The sequence below is a fragment of the Austrofundulus limnaeus genome, unplaced genomic scaffold (genome assembly GCF_001266775.1).
Source record: "Austrofundulus limnaeus strain Quisiro unplaced genomic scaffold, Austrofundulus_limnaeus-1.0 Scaffold32, whole genome shotgun sequence".
Classification (NCBI taxonomy): domain Eukaryota; kingdom Metazoa; phylum Chordata; class Actinopteri; order Cyprinodontiformes; family Rivulidae; genus Austrofundulus; species Austrofundulus limnaeus.
Genome location: NW_013952434.1, coordinates 2677680 through 2684963, shown reverse-complemented (window position 1 = coordinate 2684963; position 7284 = coordinate 2677680). Strand labels below are relative to the sequence as shown.

The following is a 7284-nucleotide window of genomic DNA, read 5'->3' as shown; positions in this document are numbered from 1 at the left end:
GTCTATTTTTGTTATTGTTTACGTTAAAAAAATTTATTTTTTGTGCTGATAAGCCTGGGTGTTCTGTTGACTGATCTTTGTTGTATTTGTTCAAATAATTGTTATGGGCAGGTTGCAATATAAAAATGTTTGTCATAATCATGTCTTGTGATTATTTGACAGGAGTTTCACTTTTAAACTGTAAGTGTATTTAATTTATATGTTAGTTATGATAGTTTAGTTATGATATAAATACAATAAAAATAAAACCAAGATTTAGAATAATTATCATTTTGATCCATACATTGGTAATGTCTGACTGGGCCTCGTGTCACTTTATGTTCAACAAATTGGGCCCCGAGGTCAAAAAGGTTAAGAAACCCTGTCCTAGAGATCCCCAAGGTGTTCTCAAGCTGGAGAGGATACATAATACCTCCATCATGTCCTCTAAAGGGAGGCATTCAGGAGGGATCCTAATCCACCTCAATTGACTCCTGTCGATGCAGAGGAGCAGCGGCTCTACTCCGAGCTCCTCACCTTATCTGTAAGGATAAGCTCAGCCACCCTATGAAGGAAACTTATTTCGACCTCTTGTATCCAGGATCTCTTTCTTTCGGTCATGATCCACGCCTCATGGTGAGGGCTGGAATGTAGACAGACCAGTAAACTGAGAGCTTTGCCTTTGGACTCACAATCACTCATGAACAGGACACCCAGATACATAAAATCTCCTCTTGAGGCGGAGACTCATCTGGGACCAGACCCTGTTCCGGTCGAGAACCACGGCCTCAGACTGAGAGGATGGATTATTTCACTCAAAATCTAAGTGTAGCATTTTGATGCAGAGTACGCCTCTGTGTTGAAGGGATCAGCAGGAACAATACACTGCAGAATAACTGTGGACACACAGCTGGGGAGGCATCACAAAATCTGTCAAAGAAAGCAACACACAACACAGCTGTGTTTCACAACCACAAAGTGTTACAGAAATATCTGCTGTACTGCACCAGAGAAATGTCTTTTATATTACAACTGTCTCTCATCTACACATTTCTTTTTAAAAAACTGATTTATGTACATATATAGACTGTTATTTGTTTTTCATATAATGAAGGATCTCCAGGAGAGACTGACTAGTTAGTATTTTTCAGTAGTTAATGTTGATAAAAGTTTTTAGAAATTAGTATAAATGGCCAATTTATGAAAGCAGTGTGTTTGTTTTAGGGTCAAAAGCATAATTGTTTAATATTCATATAAACTGTAATGCACAATTGTGATAGAATTTGGATACGGAATAGTCCATTGTCAGAAAACTCTTTGAAATTATTTTTTTAAACTGTTGTTTTTTTTTTTTTTTTTTTTTTTTTTTTTTACAAAACTTGTTGCAAAATAAATTAGCACAAAAAGTAAGTAAACTTGTGTTTGGTAGATTATTTCTTTGCAGTAGCAATGCTTCTTGGTAATAAACATCATAGGGGGCACCTGTTTGGCAGCACCTGGGGGTCCAAAAGCTCCAAACAGGAGTCAAAAGCAACAACAAAATAAGCTATTTGGCAGCTTTTCATGTGTGCAACCCACATACTCAGCTCCACTGCTCATCCCACATATGCATGTTCCTTACAAATGTGGCACCATTTAAAAGGGAAATTAACAGACTTTCCAACAGTGTGAGATTTAATGCCAAGAAGCATTGTTACAACAAAGAAACAATCTACTATGTGCTCCTACTTAGGCTACTGATGATGACATTATCAATGACAATGATTAGGAAATTTATATGAAGGTCTAAAGTTAGTTACGTAATATTCTAGTGACTTCCTTTACCGCAGCTCTAAAAGAAACCGTTAGCACTGTGCCATGTGTAACACTGTGCAAATCACACACTTATATTTTTTTTGATCAGCTTCATAAASTTGACTATTAAAAAAAAGGGTCCAGCATGTTTAATAAGTGGATCATTTTACCTTTCACTCAACGTTTTTAATGTTTTAAAACCTGTAAAACAAATACCAGGTCATCGTTATGCCCAGAAGATATTTTTTATAAAACTCTGTCTCCAGTTTAAAACATCTAAAGTGCAACAAGCTGAGTTGAGCAGACGCCCACACACAATCATAAGAGACAGACCTGGAGATTGTCGGCACTATGTAAACGCTCTTTGGGACTAATTAGTCAGATTGTATTGGAATGACGGGGATGTTGCTGCAGTAACAAAGCACATATACCCTGCTGTTAGTCAGCTGAAGCCTGTGCGTGTGTGTCTATGAATGTTTAAGGGATGAGTGCGGGATGCCAAACATCCCACTGACCCACTTCTTATAAGCATAACAAGAAGGGAAAAAAGAGCTGGAGGTGTGGGAGTAAATGTGTGTGCAGCTGTCTATTGTTTCACTGCAGCTTAGGTGGTTTGAAGACCACATTAATAATGACAGAAGATGCATTTCCACGCACACTTTCATAATGTGGACGATGACTCAATTCTACCAGGGACTGAGAGCTACTGCGAACATAAAACATAGTAATGGAAAAGTGGGGCTGAGGGAGAGACAAAGGAAATGAATATCTGGTGTCAGAAGTGAAAAAAAATCAATAGGATTCTGTGGTGGGCTTTGAACTAAATCCTGTACATGAATCAAGCTGCCTGCTCACAGAAAACACAAGTGAACTAAAGATGTTGGCAACGGTTGTTAGGAAAGAGGAGTCTGAAGAGGAGAAAACAGATGAGAACCGAGGCAATGGATTAGCAAACACTAACTGGCAAAAGGAAATCTATCAAACAGCATTAAACAGACAAGAGATGGAGGGGTGAGCAGCAGCAGTGTACGACACTGAGGGAACTGTGACAAAGTGAAAAAAAAAACCCAACAAAAATGCTTAATGGAAGGTAATAAAATGTGGAGGAGAGGCAGCCCAAAGTGATGAAAAAAGGAAGCCAGATGGAGAAAACTGAGAGGATAGTAGAAGTAGTGCAGTCAGACATCGAGACAGAGAGAGAGAGAAACAGATGGTGGCTGAGAAGAGGCAGATAGAAACTCACAGGGAGGACAGCGCTGGCACAAACAACGAGGCTCAGCGGGGAGCGTACAAAACTGAGAAAGGTCAACAAAAAGGGAGGAGGGACACGATAAGAGCGGGGTACAGAGCCGGATAGGCTGGGAGTGTCCTCGGAGATATTTTACCAACTTTTAGGGGTGAACACAACGACAATGTGACATTATTTCACGGTATCAGAATAGCCAAAGTATCGCCAAAGTTTTAATCAGTCATGTCTGGGTAAATAATCAGGCAGGTTAAATCAGCCGGAAGTGTGTATTTATATCACCTTGTTTGATTATATGCAGTGAGCTATGATATTGTTCATTGGAACGAATCGCACTTGTTTAGCAGGTGCTTTTGTTGGCAAATGACTTTAACAAGTTCTCATCATTTCCAAACAAAGATAAACAAATTTAGTGGTAAATACTGAAGAATCTACCTGTGAAGACAAACCTACAAGGTTGATGTTTTGTTGGTACAGCCAGTAATTTAAAGGCAGTGTGTAGGATTTTGTCAAGTCTTTTAGCCGAAATTGAGATAATCACTAATGACAATAATAATAAAAAACATGTCTAATCATTGCAGACAAAGACTCTGTTTTACTATTTTTACCTTATAAAAAGCTGTTTATATCTCCATGGTCGCGGGTCGCCACACAGGCAGCCGCCATCTTGCACCGCCATCTTGGCTACGAAGGCTCATGAAGGACAAACTGAGGTGGCTGCGTCAAAACGGTTTTAGTTGTAATACTGTAAATGTAATATTTGTTGTTTGTCATTGTAGCTGGGATAAAGCTCATAATCTTACCACTTGAAACATCACTAGCCCTGAAGCTGCTGGTAGACATCGCCGTTGGAATTATCAAAGGTTTTTGGCACCTGAGAGACACCGTAGCAACTCCTTTGTGTTTGGGAGCGGGGGGTGGGGGTGGGGGGAGGACCGAGGAGGATGATTCAACCACTAGATGTCGTTGAAAACAACAAATCCTACACACTGTGCCTTTAAACACATTCAGTACATGAACAATAGTTTTATTATGACAAAGTATTAGGGCCTGACTACAAGACATTTTTTTAATTATAAGAAAAAAATTAGAATATTACAAAAAAATGTTAAACGAGAATAAAGCCATGATATTACGAGAAAAAAGTCAGGGCTATTCAACTGGTGGGTGACACCTGTCCGACCTGCCAAGCCAGATTGATTTAGTTGAATAGCCCTGGTCTACATAAAAAAAATCAGTTTTACCAATAAGGAATGTTGAGCATCTTGTGACGTTATACACTGGTATCAGTTTTACCAATAAGGATATACTGTATTAAATCTTTTAATACATCAGCATCAAATTATTTTCATTATCAGGACTTTTCAACAATTGTGTTTCTTTCAAAGATGTTATTCTTGTATAAATTTGACTTTATTCTCATAACCTCTTTGACACTAATACTCCATCCTACGTTATAACTATATCCATAAATAAAATAAAATCAGTATAATGAGTGATGATGCATACAGTATGTCTGCTTCCATCTGGTACTGCTTTACAGAAATGACACATAAGAAAATGTACAAGAAAATAAAATATAATAAAAAATATATATATAAAAAGTTGTCAATGGTGGGCCTTTGTGAAAAGAGTTGAGTTGGTTTTTGAATGTAGAAACAATTGAGACTGACTTGCTTTAGAGAGTAGGACGACAGTAACTCAATTCTCTCTGCAGACGTAGATCTAATTCTGGGAGCAGCTAAAAGGACTGCAACTGATGAACCCGCAAGACTTGATTGGGTTTTAGACAGTGAACAAGTGAGAGATGTTCTGGGGAGACAAAGCATTAGAGGCCTTGTAGACCACTGAGAGGATTATAGCAGTGGTTTTAATCTGAACTGGAAGCTAATAACATAATTTTAATACTCTTGTAAAATGAGAGTTAAAGAGCTTATTCGGCTCGGAGTCATTGGACAAACAAATTAGAGTCTATTTGAAATAAAACAAATATTTTAACGTAAATCTATCAAAAAGAAAGAAAATCTGGGTTTGGTTGATTATTTCTTTGTTGCGAAACTTCTTGGTAATAAAACATACACTATTGGAAAGCCTGTTAATTTTACTTTTAAATGGTGCCACATTTGTAAGGAACATGCATTTGTGGGATGAATAGAGCTGAGTATGTGGGTTGTGCACATGAAAAATTTGCCGTTTTCTTACTCAAGCAGCTTATGTTGCTGTTTTTATTAACACTTGACTCAGCTTTTGGTACCCCCAGTTGCTGACAGTCAGGTGCCAGCTATAAGATTTACTGCCAAGAACAATTGTTACAACAAAAAATAATAATCTACCAAACACAAACTTACTTATATTTTGTGTTAAGTGTACTTTTGGGGGCATAAAACAGTCCTGATTGTGATGGTCACAAAGGAGAATAAAGACCAAAACAATGAAAACGTTTCTGACCTGCTCATTGTCTTTTACAGAAAATGACAAATAATAACAAACTTTGTGTCTCTGACTGTGTGGACTACCAAGTGTTTCAGAATAATCTGGTATTTGCCAAAGAATAGAAGCATGTTAATGTTGAAGAGAAAAGGACCAAGCACCAACCCCTGTGGAACATCAGATATTATTTCTCTTTGACTCTGATTAACAGCAGCAACAAAAACAGTTTAAGATCAAACACACAACCAAATCGGATTGTTTTTGTTGCTTTTAAAGGTCACTGAACAATCTGAATATAACTGGAATGTAACAAAACCAATTGGTATTTAAAATATATTGAATAAGTGTATTGGTAACTAGATGAGTATGCTTATTTTCTTCTCAGTAGGTGTACCAAATGAGTGAGTGACTTGGAAAAACACTGCAGCTACTCACTGTGTATTGTACAGTGAGTAATAAGGTTGACAATTATTCATGTGCTTTTGTAACTATGTATGGTGATCTGGATCAAATGGTCTGTACTTGACTACATGCTGGCATGTTTAGACTCTGAATACTTCTGTTCACTCAACCATCACTTCATCTGTTTAAGTGATCACATTCTTCACATTCATTCTTCGCCAAATGCATCAAAAATATGTAGTCCAGCTACAAGCGCTGTGCTGGCTGCCAAGTCTTATTGTGCAAGTTCTTTTCACCAAAGTAGTGCTTTCTTTTTTTAAATGTTGCAGCCCATGGATCCTTAAGAATGGGGTTCAACAGGAAATATTGTGTTACCAAAAAACAGCATTCACATGCTTGTTTACAAGTTCTGTGACAAAGAGAAAATTACTAAGCTTTCTGTCTAAACTTACATTTTTTGCCAAAACCAATTACAGGCAATTTGTCACGAGCACGGCAGGCAGTTACACTCACAGGAACACGTACACATGGACAAAATACCTCTGGAGCTGACGTAGTGTCTGACAGCTGCTTCGTTTCTTGAGACAAAAGAATGCATTAAATCTGTGTGTGTGTGTGCGTGCGTGTGCGTGCGTGCGTGCGTGTTTAGACTGAATGACTGAACCATCACTGTAGAGGAAATTCTTCCCTGAACCACAACCCTAAACTCCAACCGTTCTTACAATAACAGGAGTGGAGAACGAGCGCTCAGAAGCTTTAAGGTCAGAACTGAGATGTTACGTAACGAGTAAAAACAAACGAAAGTATCGGTTCTGTGTCGAAGMTGCCGAGACGAGCTAATGTTACATTAGTCTGCAGCACATGTGCTCCACATCCAGGTCGAGTCAGCCAGATATGGTATGAGTTCAAAGTAAAGAATTTCCAAGAAGAGCTAGAACCCAGACTTCAAAACTAGGTCAATGTTGAAAGGCCTCTCTCCTCCAGCTCGGTGTGAGCTACCTATCTGCTCTTGGATTATTATGTTTTTTATTCTGAACATTTCTCATCTTGGTGTGCCACCACAAATGAAAACAGATAACTTGTGGACATGATAAACCTAAAAAAAAGTTAAAAGAGAGAATGTTTGTGAAATCCTGGTTTCGTACGAGACTTAAGGAACGATCCACTTTAATCCAGGGAATAAGATTGTGCAAAAGTCTGGAAGATGAGGTTAAAAATGCCAGATCTTTGTATAMATCAAAGAGAATGATAAAATCTAGTATTCTGAAGAAATATGGAGAAGCATAAGTTAATCCATGCAAACTGTTGTTTGAGTCGGTGTTTTAAGTTTGTTTTTTGTTTGTTTTCAGTTGTTATGATTTTTTTTAAATTTTCTTTCATTTTGAATATATTCTGGGGATAAAAAAAAGAGGCACATATTATAAGAATTATTC

At 37.8% G+C, this 7284-nt stretch overlaps 1 protein-coding gene across 3 annotated transcripts in view; it reads right to left on the bottom strand.

The window, feature by feature from the left end:
- The window catches only part of atxn1a (ataxin 1a), a 105039-nt gene that overhangs the window by 34224 nt on the left and 63531 nt on the right, over positions 1-7284 (bottom strand). The window lies entirely within an intron of this gene.